The sequence below is a fragment of the Chiloscyllium punctatum genome, chromosome 24, assembly GCF_047496795.1.
Source record: "Chiloscyllium punctatum isolate Juve2018m chromosome 24, sChiPun1.3, whole genome shotgun sequence".
NCBI lineage: Eukaryota > Metazoa > Chordata > Chondrichthyes > Orectolobiformes > Hemiscylliidae > Chiloscyllium > Chiloscyllium punctatum.
The window spans coordinates 43,200,402-43,212,997 of NC_092762.1; positions in this window are offsets into that span (position 1 = coordinate 43,200,402).

The window sequence follows — 12,596 nt, forward strand, 5'->3', positions numbered from 1 at the left end:
CATATACCCATCCAGATGCCTTTTAAATGTTGCAATTGTACTGGCCTCCACTACTTGCTTTAGCAGCTCATTCCATACATATACCACCCTCTGTGTGAAAAGGTTGCCCCTTAGGTCTCTATTATATCTTTCCCCTCTCACTGTAAACCTATGCCCTCTAGTTCTGGGCTCCCCCACTGCAGGGAAAAGACCTTGTCCATTTACCCTCTCCATGCCCCTCATGATTTTATAAACCTCTATAAAGTCACCCCTCAGCCTCCGACGCTCCAGAGAAAACAGCCCCAGCCTGTTCAACCTCTCCCTGTAGCTCAAATCCTCCAACCCTGGCAACATCCTTGTGAATCTTTTCTGAACCCTTTCAAGTTTCACAACATCCTTCCTATAGGAGGGAGACCAGAATTGCACATACTATTCCAACAGTGGCCTAACCAATGTTATGTACAGTCGCACCATGACCTCCAAACTCCTATACTCACTGCTCTAACCAATAAAGGAAAGCATACCAAACACCTTCTTCACTATCTTATCTACCTGAGACTCCAATTTCAAGGAACTATGAATCTGCACTCCAAGGTCTCTTTGTTCAGCAACACTCCCCCAGACCTTCCCATTAAGAGTTTAAGTCCTGCTCTGACTTGCCTTTTCAAAATGCAGCACCTCACATTTATCTATATTAAATTCCATTTGCCATTCCTTGGCCCATTGGCCTATCTGATCAAGATCCCCTTGTACTCCGAGGTAACCTTCTTCACTGTCTACTATACCTCCAATTTTGGTGTCATCTGCAAACTTACTAACTATACCTCCGATGTTTGCATCCAAATCATTTATATAAATGATGAAAAGCAGTGGACCCTGCACCGATCCTTGTGGCACACCACTGGTCACAGGCCTCCAGTCTGAAAGACAACCCTCCACCATCACTCTCTGTCTTCTATCTTTGAACCAGTTCTGTATCCAAATGGCTAGTTCTCCCTGCACTACATGTGAGCTAACCTTGCTAACCAGTCTACCATGAGGAATCTTGTCAAACGCCTTACTGAAGTCCATATAGATCACGTCCACCTCTCTGCCCTCATCAATTCTCTTTGTTATTTCTTCAAAAACTCAATTAAGTTTGTGAGACATGATTTCCCATGCACAAAGCCATGTTGACCATCCCTAATCAGTCCTTGCCTTTCCCAATACATGTACATCCTGTCCCTCAGGATTCCCTCAAATAACTGCCCACCACTGATATCAGGCTCACTGTTCTACAGTTACCTGGCTTTACGTTACCAGAACTGGTTAAATGTAAGAATATAGTAGATATGATAATGAAAAGGCTGAGGGGGCTGGAGACATAATTGAGATGTATAGCATTATACGGGGTGTGGAGAGAGTGAATAGGCAGCAGTTGTTTCCTTTGTTTGAGTGGTTAAACACAAGGGGACATAATTTCAGAGTAAGTGGCAGGATATTCAGAGGGGATTTGACAAAAAATATTTTCATTCAAAGGGTGTTTGGAATCTGAAAAACACTGTCTGGAAATGTCCGAAACCTTACAAAAGTAAAAAAAAATTTGGATGAGCATTTGAAACATCACAACATTGAAGGATATGAGATAAGTGCAGGAAGTTGGGATTAACGTGCCTTTAGTGGTTGTTATGTCAATGCAGACTTCATATGCTGGAGGGTCTTTTCTGCACTGTATGATTCCATGAGTGCATAGCTGAATAAATAATTTGTGTCTCGCATCTTGTGTGGTATGTGAAACCTTCCAATCGGATCATGCATTTTGGCCTTAAATCCAGTTTCTGCCTGTTGCACCCTTCAAGACTTTTAACCTCCTTGTCAGTCAAAGTTCTGCTTGATTCATTCTTCAATACATTCAATTGTCACACCTTTGCTGCTCTCTGGGAAAGAGAATGCCAAAGTGTCTAAGCCTTTTAAGAGATGAAATAGTGGAGGTGAGAAGTTGAGAAAGAGTTTAAAAAGGGTTCACTGGTAAGAGTTATGACATCATAAATGATATGGCAATGTAAATCTACAGCAGATGATGAACATGTGCAAACAAACGTAATGATCTGTGTGATGTAAATGTTTAGAACAAGGTCACCCAATAGACAGAGCTAAGCAGTACAGTAAGTAATGAATCGGATCTGCATTCTGCAGTGCTGGCATGTCTAGTTGTGAATGGTGGTTGGCAATGTGACATAATTTTTGTTCTGTTTCCTAACAATTTGACCTTAACTAAATACACCCAGGTACCTTTGTTTTAAAATGACATTGTAATGTGGCAACTGTAAACTTTTCACTGTACTCACTGCAAGTGCTGCAGCTTTTGAAGATTTCAGATGATCATTACCATCATCTTTGCAATCACCTGATGAAGGAGCGTCGCTCCGAAAGCTAGTGTGCTTCCAATTAAACCTGTTGGACTATAACCCTGGTGTTGTGTGATTTTTAACATCATCTTTGCAATTAGTGATGGACAACAAATGCTGTTTTAGCCAGCGACGCTTACGTTTCAAGGACAAATGAGAAAAAAATAGTTCCACTGATTCTCTGTCTTCATTCATGATTCCCTTCGTAATTTATCTTCTCCTGCCTTGCATAAGACATCCGCATGGTATGGATTTCTTTGCAAAATCAAGAGTTTGGAAATAGAAATGTGCATGAACAACAATCATGTTAGAAAGCAAGCATTATTTGATGATTTATAATAGTCATGTAGAGTTTATATTATGGAACTCACCCTAGTGTTGACAACTTGAGTTTCATTCAAAAATATTCTGGTTCTCAAGATTAAAAGTCATAGGATTAAAGGAGCAATGGCATGGTGAATACCTATGTGGCTCTGATTCAGAATGATCAACCATAGTAGTACATTGAATTTTTTCAAATGTATTTAAGGATACACAGATGTCTCCTAGTGTATCACAAAGAATTTTTTTTTGACAAAAGTTAGTCATCTGTATTTCCACATATAGAACATAAATTCAAAGTTGACCAATGATACAGGACAAGGAGATTTGAAAACAATATTGGCACTTCCCAATCTCATAGAACAAGTGATCAAAAGCATACCAGGTGAAATTTCGTGGCAAAAGTGTGAAGTAACACAACTTGAAAGGGACAGTACTAACGAGGTGGTACAATTTGAAATTGGGTCTGGGGACCACTGCGGTTGCAAGTAGGAAAATTGTGGAAGGTTGTAGCTGAATTTAAGAAGACTTCTCACAAGGGATTTAGGCCCTTTAAATGGAAGCAGAGAGATGAACAATAGCTGTCACGAACCAAAACATGCAAATGTATGGCCTTTGGGAAAAGAAATGCAGGAAAGACATGCAGGTATTTTATTTTCAATTTCAGTTACTTGGCAACCTGCCATGACCTGAAAAGATTGTTTAATAGCATGGAGGAAACAGATGCTTTTGTAAATCTCAAAACAGACCTACTTGAGGATAGAGAAGAGAGCGATCCTAGTTGTTATTTCAGAAGAAAATGTCTGGCAGATCTAGTATGCTCTTTTGCAGCTGTTTTTGGATTTAATTAGATATAGAACTACAAACAGGAAGAGTCAAATTGTTGCCTTTGGAATGTTAAAAATATCCAATAGCTTCACCAATGTCCTTCAAGCAAGGCAACAATTCTCCAGTCCAGGTGACTCTTAGCTACTATATGAAGTGGCCTGGTTATTCATTGGAACATGAGGACTGCAAATGCTGGAAACTAGAGTCGAGAGAATAGTGCTGGAAAAGCACAGCAGGTCAGGCAGCATCCGAGGAGGAATCCACCCTGACCTTAAATTCACCAGGGACTGCATTGGCGCCACCTTGTGCTCCCACAAGGAGGTTGAACAGTTCATCAACTTCACCAACACATTCCATCCTGACCTTAAATTCACCTGGACCATCTCTGACATCTCTCTCACACCTCTCTCCCTTCTTGGACCTCTCCATCTCTATCAACGGTGACATTTTCTACAAACCCACTGACTCCCACAGCTACCTGGATTACACCTCCTCTCACCCTGCCTCCTGCAAAAATGCTATCCCTTATTCCCAATTCGTCTACCGCGACTACATCTGCTCCCAGGAGGACCAGTTCCACCACAGAACACACCAGCTGGCCTCCTTCTTTAGAGACTGCAATTTCCCCTCCTATGTGGGTGATGCCCTCCAGGGCATCTCATCCACTTCCCGCACCTCCGCCCTCGATCCCCATCCCTCCAACCGCAACAAGGACAGAACCCTCCCCCCTGTCCTCACATTTTACCACACCAACCTCCATATTCATTGCATCATCCTCTGCCATTTCTGCCACCTACAAATGGACCCTACTACCAGAGATGTATTGCCCTCCCCTCCCCTATCCTCTGCGACTATCTCATCACACCCCCCAACAACCACCCTCCCCTCCTGGCACCTTCCCCTGACACCGCAGGAATTGCAAACCCTGTGCCCACACATTCCCCTTCACCTCCATCCAAGGCCCAAAAGGAGCCTCCCACATCCATCAAAGTTTTACCTGCACTTCCACACATTTCATTCACTGTATCCGTTGCTCCTGATGCAGTCTCCTTTTCATAGGATGCCTGCTTGCAGAGCGCTTCAGTGAACATCTCCGGGGCACCCCCACCAACCAACCTCACTGCCCTGTGGCTGAACATTTCAATTTCCCCCTCCCACACTGCTGAGGATATGTAGGTCCTGGGCCTCCTCCATCGCCACATCCTTACCACCTGATGCTAATAGGAAGAATGCCTCATCTTCTGACTCAGTACCCTCCAACACCATGACATCAATGTGGATTTCACTAGTTTCCTCATTTTCTCTCCCCCCACCTTACCCCAGTTCCAACCTTCCAGCTCAGCACCGCCTTCAAGACCTGTCCCACCTGTCCATCTTCCTTCCCACCTATCTGCTCCATGCGCTTCTCTGACCTATCACCTTTACCCCCACCTCCATCCACCTATTGCACTCTTAGCCACACCCCCTTCTATTTATCTCTCCACCCCCAAGGCTCCCAGCTTCATTCCTGATGAAGGGCTTTTTCCCAAAACGTAGATTTTCCTGCTCCTTGGATGCTGCCTGACGTGCTGTGCTTTTCAAATTCATTGGGTTGCATTAGTGAACAAAAATATAATCGAGCAGCAAAGTGGAATCCCACTCCCCTCACTATTGCAGCATTTTTTTAAAAAACATAAAGATGAGAAAGCATATTATCATCCCTGCCCCAGCAAAATGAACCAAAGCAGGACTTTTATCCAAAAATATTGATTACCAGAAGTTATTATTCAATGACGAAAGGGAAAGAACAATTGGTTCCTGTTAATCAGTTCATCTTGTAAAGAGTTGTTACTGTTACCTAGGACATTCAAAATTCAATACATTGAGAAAAAGCAAGAGAGTTTGGAAACATTTGCTTTCACAAAGCAAGAACTTACAAAGTTGTTGAAGTAATTGGTGTGTTTGAAATGTTGGCTTTGCTATATTGAAGGAAGGGCAGTAGCCAATTTACATATAGCAAGCTTAAAGAAGGAACAACATTATAATGTCAAGATGGTCTGCATTGCTTGTGGCATAGATTGAGGGACACATTTTGCCTACATCAGGGGTGATCACACTCTTTGTTGCAAAACATTACTTCTTTAATCTCACACTTAATATTGAAAGAGAAAAATGAAACAAATTATTTAAAAGTTCAAAATGCAGCCCCTCTGATAGTATATCTCTACCTCAGTAATGAGCTGAAGTCTACACCTTGACACTCTTGCTTGACATCTACAATTAAACTTCACCATAATCCTCTGGCACGGGAGGGTATGAGCTGAGAAACAGGTGACAAGGTTAGCTTCGATATTTACAGTATAACAGAGAATGTAATGGATTAAATTTGTGTAGTAAATGAAAGTGCTTTTTGACAGGAGAAGATGAGGTTCGGTGTGATTTCAACTGCCAGATCTGGGGTTAACATAGAGAATATCTGGGAAAAAATGAGAATATATTCAAACTGCAGAGACAGTTGACATGCTGACATGGTTAAGGTAATGGAGTAATCAATGATTGTTACAGCAACCATTCAGAGCATTCGTTTTCCTGAGGCAATATACTGATTTGTAATTGAAGATCTAAAGGCAAATTTTAGAGTTTTGAAATGCATATGCAAATTCCTTCAAAGTAATTCATTTTAATACTCAAGAGTTAGATTATAAACAACTTACTTGGCTTTTTAAACTGATGGACATTAACTAACTTTTAGAATTGCTGAACAGAATAAGGTACCTGGTGACATCAGTTATATTTTATCTTCTCACACCTTTACAATATAATTTTGCATACCATTTTCATTTTCTGATCTCATTTTGCTCCTGTCATTTTAAAATGATCTGCAAAAGAAGCGTGGCTGAAGTGAGGAGAAACCTTTCCATACAGTGATTAGTTACGGTCTGGAATGCACTGCCCAGAAATGTGGCAGGGGTAGGTTCAGTTCAAGCATTCAAAAAGGCATTGGATGATTATTTGGATAAAAATAAGTTGAAAGGGCATGGGGAAATAAACAGGAAATTGGCACTTGATTATGCTGTTCATTTAATGAACTGGTGCTGACAGGATAGATTGAATGATCTTCCTTTGTGTGATATCACTTGTGTAATTCTATTCCACTGATCTTGTGGTTTTAAGAGGTGCATTTTGTTCTTTTTTTTAAGAGAAGTTGAAGGCATAGGTGACAAGTCGTTTATTGAGGAGTCATAAATTGTGAGGGCTCAATTTTTTTTTAAAAGTTGGAACGTTGAAGTGACCTGAATGGGCATAATCAACCTCCTGGATTCTTAGTTTTAGCTTTCGGCTGGTGGTGCTGGTGCCTCAGCAGGGTTGGAAGCTGCAGTACACCTCTCCCTGCTACACTCTCTCAGAGCTCTCTCCTGGTCTTTTCCTGCTGTTGGAGTTGCATATGAGACAATCTGTTTTTCTGAACTTGCCTTTTGACAAGGTTATGTTTATGGGATTTTCCTATACTGGAACAGTCCATTCTTAATAGTTAATCTATTATTCTGTTAAGTTTTCACTTATTCCAATTTCTTCTTTCTTTTGTTGTATTTTAACTATAGCTTATGAATAAATTTTGTTTTGCTTAACATTGAATAGTTTGACCAATCAAATACATCTGGAACGCAACATGTTTACCCTCAAAGTAAGTTAAGATCTGGACTGTCTTCTGAAGATTTTGAGGGAGGTTTGGTCTGGTCCATAACTCTATCCGTCTGTGAATAGCCCTCTTCATTGGATTTGTTATTGCCATGTCTCTCTTTGAAGAAAAATGAACACAGATTATTTTGTTTTAAATGAAATAGTGAGTAATGGAGAACCATTCCAGACAGTAGCTCAAAAGTATCAGTATTGGGTCAATTGCCCATCTTAAGCAAGGAGTGGTATTCAGTTACTTTGGCTGAAAATATCCTAAATAATGCATGGAGTGTAGGGCAGCTAGCCAGCTTAAGTACTTTCCAAAATGAATTTCTACCTTGCAGAGTCTATAATTACCAGGACAGATAATGACAGAAGGTGTGATTTATACTACTCGCGGAAAATAACAAACCACACATCTCGTAATATTACTATATTGTAATATAAGAATAATGCTGGTTCTCATCTCTAAGCATATCATAAATTGTAGTGTTTTCTAGTACCACGCAACATTCTGTGATGATATTTATTAATGTTCTATGATACAAGCAATCACACCACAAGAAACAAGATGAAGTCAATTCAGTGACTCCATGGCATGGAAGGAAACTTCGTATTAATTTATAACAGTCAATAAAAAAGATCAGAAATAGACAATGTCCAAAGGAGAAAACCCATTGTTGTGGTTTGATTATGTAACCTGGTATCATTATGTAAGAATTACATAAAATTGTCACTAAAAGACAATAAACGACACTAAAATTGGAACTATCGTGGACAATGAGGAAGGTTGTCAGAAATTGCGGCAGGATCTTGATCAGCTGGGGAAGTGGGTGAGAAGTGGACTTTAACATAGATAAATGTGAGATATTGCATTTTGGAAAGTCAACTCAAAGTAGGAGTTTCTTGGTGAATGGTAGTGGCTTAAGGAGTGTAGTGGAACAGAGGGAACCTCGAGTTCGGGTGCGTGGTTCTCTGAAAGTGGAGTCACGGGTATGTAGGGCAGTGAACAAGGCTTTTGGCACATTGGCCTTCATTGATCAAGGCACTGAGTACAGAAGTTGGGAAGTTATGTTGCAGTTATACAAGACATTGGTAAGGCCATACTTGGAGTATTGTGTTCAGTTTTGGTCACCTTGCAATAGGAAAGATTATATTAAACTGGAAAAAGCGCAGAAGAAATTTACAAGGATGTTGCCTGGACTCAAGAGTCTGAGCTATCGGGACAAGATGGGCAAGCTAGGGCTTTTTTCTTTAGAGTCTCGATTCAAGTGGTGCTGGAAAAGCACAGCAGGTCAGGCAGCATCTGAGGAGCAGGAGAATCAACGTTTCAGGCAAAAGCCCTTCATCAGGAATTGAGCTTTTGCCTGAAACGTTGATTCTCCTGCTCCTCGGATGCTGCCTGACCTGCTGTGCTTTTCCAGTACCACACTCTTCGACTCTGATCTCCAGCATCTTCAGTCCTCACTTTTTCCATTTTTTTTAGAGTCTAGGAGACAGAGTGGGTATCTTATAGAAGTGCATAAGATCATGAGAGACATGAATAGGATGAATGCACTCAGCCTTTTTCCCAGGGTTGGGAATCGAGGACTAGAGGGCATCAGTTTAAGGTTAGAGGGGAAAGAATAAAAAGGAACCTGAAGGGCACAGAGGGTGATACGCATGTGGAATGAGCTGCCAGCAGAAATGGTTGAGGCTGGTACATTAATAACACTTAAAAGGCATTTGGACAAATCCATGGATAAGAAAGGTTTAGAAGGGTATGGGCCATGAGCATGGAAATGGGTTTAGCGTGGATGGACATTTTGGTCAGCATGGACCAATTTGGGCCAAAGGGTCTGACTCCATGTTGTAGGACTCTATGTCTCTATGACTCAAAATAATTATGCTCTGTTGTATTTGATTTGGAGTGAAATTATACAACAATCAATAAAGAAGAACAATGCACCAGCACTAACTCTATTACTGAATAAAGTAATGAGCTTTAACACATAATCTTCAATAGCAAACTGCTTAGAAAGCTCTTTCTTTTCCTGGATATGCTGCTTTATAACTCATAGAGTAATGAGAGTATATTACAGTACAAGGAAGAGAGTAAAAGCAATAACACTAAAACATTGCTTCACATAATTAATAATGAACTCAAAGCCTCACCAGTAACCCCGACAGCTGCAAGAATAGGGTGGTAAATACTTTCGATCTGAAAGATTAGAGAATATTCCATTTTTCTGAATGTAAATAATGCCAATTACTGTGATGGGTTAAATATCATTACAAATTGGAAGAAGCTGCTATTTATATAAAGAGAATGCTCAAATGATACAATCACCCTAGTTGTGTAATGCACAACATTAATTACAGTTGGTTAATAAACATTCAGGAAAATAAATATTCAGAAGCTAATTGTTAGCTTTTGAAAAAATTGCAAAACAATTGATGAGAATATTTGTTTTGAAACTTAGTTGGACAAAATGTTTGTTCTGGTAACTTTCATAAAGAAATTATCAAGTTTCTTGGATTCAAATACACTTGTGCAGATGTATGAGTAGTTAATCAATGGGGGCTTTAGATTTCTAAACAATTCCTGTTTTTCAAGTCACAAACCTCACTGATATGAATAGATAGAATTGTTTCTCTGTAAATGTCTAACACCAAGTGTGGCTCAGGCAGGAGCACCACTGTTTGAGCTGGTCAAATTTTAAACAACATAAATGCAAGTCTGGATCTGTGGCAGGTGAAGAAGGAACCAACAAGAAGGAAAACCATACTTGGCCTCATCCTCCCCAAACTTCCTGCTGCAGCTGCATCTGCCCATAGGTGTATCAGTAAGAGTGACCACTGTACTGTCCTTGTGAGGATGGAGTTCCTCTCACCTACCTGTTTCAAGAGGTCCAACATCATCCCTGTGCCTAAGAAGGCTCATGCAGCATGTCTCAATGACTATTGACCAGTGGTCTAATTTCGGTGGTCATGAAGTGCTTTGAAAGGCTGGTCATGACATTAATCAACTCCAGCCTCCCCACTACTCTTGACCCACTCCAATTTGCCTATCGCACGAACAGATCCACGAAAGATGCCATATCACTTGCCCTTCACTCCTCCCCAGAATATCTTGACATCAAGAATAGCTACGCAAGAATCCTACTCATTGACTACAGTTCAGCCTTCAACACTATTATCCCCTTGAGACCGATTACTAAACTTGGTGATCTCGGACTAAGCCCCACTCTCTGCAACTGGATCTTCAGTTTCCTGACCAACAGGCCACAACAAATGAAGACTGGGGACAATATTTCATTCTCACTAACACTCAACACTGGAGCACCCCCCCCCTCCCCCCCCACCATGCCCCCCACCCCAGGGTGCGTACTCAGCCCCCTACTGTACTCACTGTATACCCATGACTGCATCACCAAATACCAGACTAATGCCATTTACAATTTCACTGATGACACCACCATAATCGATCGACTCTCAGATGGCGACGAAACAGTCTACAGATGGGAGGGGCAAGACCTGGAAAAATGGTGCACTGAGAACAACTTAGCTCACAATGTTGGCAAAACCAAGGAACTCATTATTGATTTACAACGGGATGTTACTCATGCCCCCCTACACACTACAGCACAGAGGTGGAACGAGTGGAGAGTGTCAAGCTCCTGGGCGTGTTCATCCACAACAAGCTTTCTTAGACTCTTCATGTGGACGCGCTGGTTACAAAGGCCCAACAATGTCTCTTCTTCCTCAGGCAACTGAGGAAATTTGGCATGACGGCAAATACCCTTGCCAACTTTTATAGGTGCGCCATCGAGAGCATTCTGTCTGGATGTATCACTACCCGGTATGGCAGCTATACCATTCAAGATCGGAAACAGTTACGGACAGTAGTGAACTTGTCCTGGACAATCACAAAGGCCAATCTCCCATCTATAGAATCCACCTGCCAGGTCAGCTGTCAAGGAAAGGCCACCAGCATTCTCAAAGATCCATCCCACCCAGGCAATGCTTTTCTACAACCTCCACCATTGGGGAGAAGGTACAGAAACACATGCACCAGCCGGTTTTGACACAGTTTCTACCCCATTGTTGTTAGAATACTGAATGGACTCACAAACTCTTAACATTTGCCTGTAACTGTGTTTTTGTTTTTGCTGCTGTTTACCTGTTATTTACGATCTATGCTACTTAACTCTGTGATCTGCCTGTATTGCTCGCAAGACAAAGCTTTTCACCGTGCCTCGGTACATGTGACAATAAATTCAATTCAATTCACATTGACAATACTTTATGCGATATATGTTGCATAATTATTTTGTTAAATGGGACAGACTTTGGGTAAAACTAGAAACTCAAGACTTGGTTACCATGAGGGGCTGGAGACCATGAGCTGCAACATCTGCAACTACATAGAACATAGAAGAATACAGCGCAGTACAGGCCTTTCAGCCCTCGATCTTGCGCCGATCTGTGAAACCACTCGAAAGCACATCTAACCTACACATTATTATTCATATATTTGTCCAATGACCACTTAAATGCCCTTAACATTGGCGAGTCTACTACTGTTGCAGGCAGTGCATTCCACACCCCTACTACTCTGAGTAAAGAACCTACCTCTGACATCTGTCCTATATCTATCACCCCTCAATTTAAACTATGTCCCCTCATGCTAGCCATCACCATCCGAGGAAAAAGATTCTCACTGTCCACCCTATCTAATCCTCTGATTAGCTTATATGTCTCTATTAAGTCACCTCTCAACCTTCTTCTCTGTAATGAAAACAGCCTCAAGTCCCTCATCCTTTCCTCATAAGACCTTCCCTCCATAACAGGCAATATCCTAGTGAATCTCCTCTGAACCTTCTCCAAAACCTCAACATCCTTCCTAAATTGGGTTGACCAGAATTGTATGCAATACTCCAAGTGCGGCCACACCAGAGTTTTGTACAGCTGCAGCATAACCGCGTGGCTCCGAAACTCAATCCTTCTACCAATAAAAGCTGACACATCATACGGCTTCTTAACAACTCTATCGACCTGGGTGGCAACTTTCAGGTATCTATGTACATGGACACCGAGATGTCTCTGCTCATCTTCACTACCAAGCATCTTCCCATTAGCCCAGTACTCTGCATTCCTGTTACTCCTTTTGAAGTGAATCACCTCACACTTTTCTGCATTAAACTCAATTTACCACCTCTCAGCCAGCTCTGCAGCTTATCTATGTCCCTTTGTAACCTGCAACATTCTTCTACATTATCCACAACTCCACCAACCTTAGTGTCATCTGCAAATTTACTAACTCATCCTTCTACGTTCTCATTCAGGTCATTTATAAAAGTGGTAAACAGCAGTGGCCTCAAAACAGATCCTTACGATATACCACGAGTAACTGAACTCCAGGATGAACATTTCCCATCAACC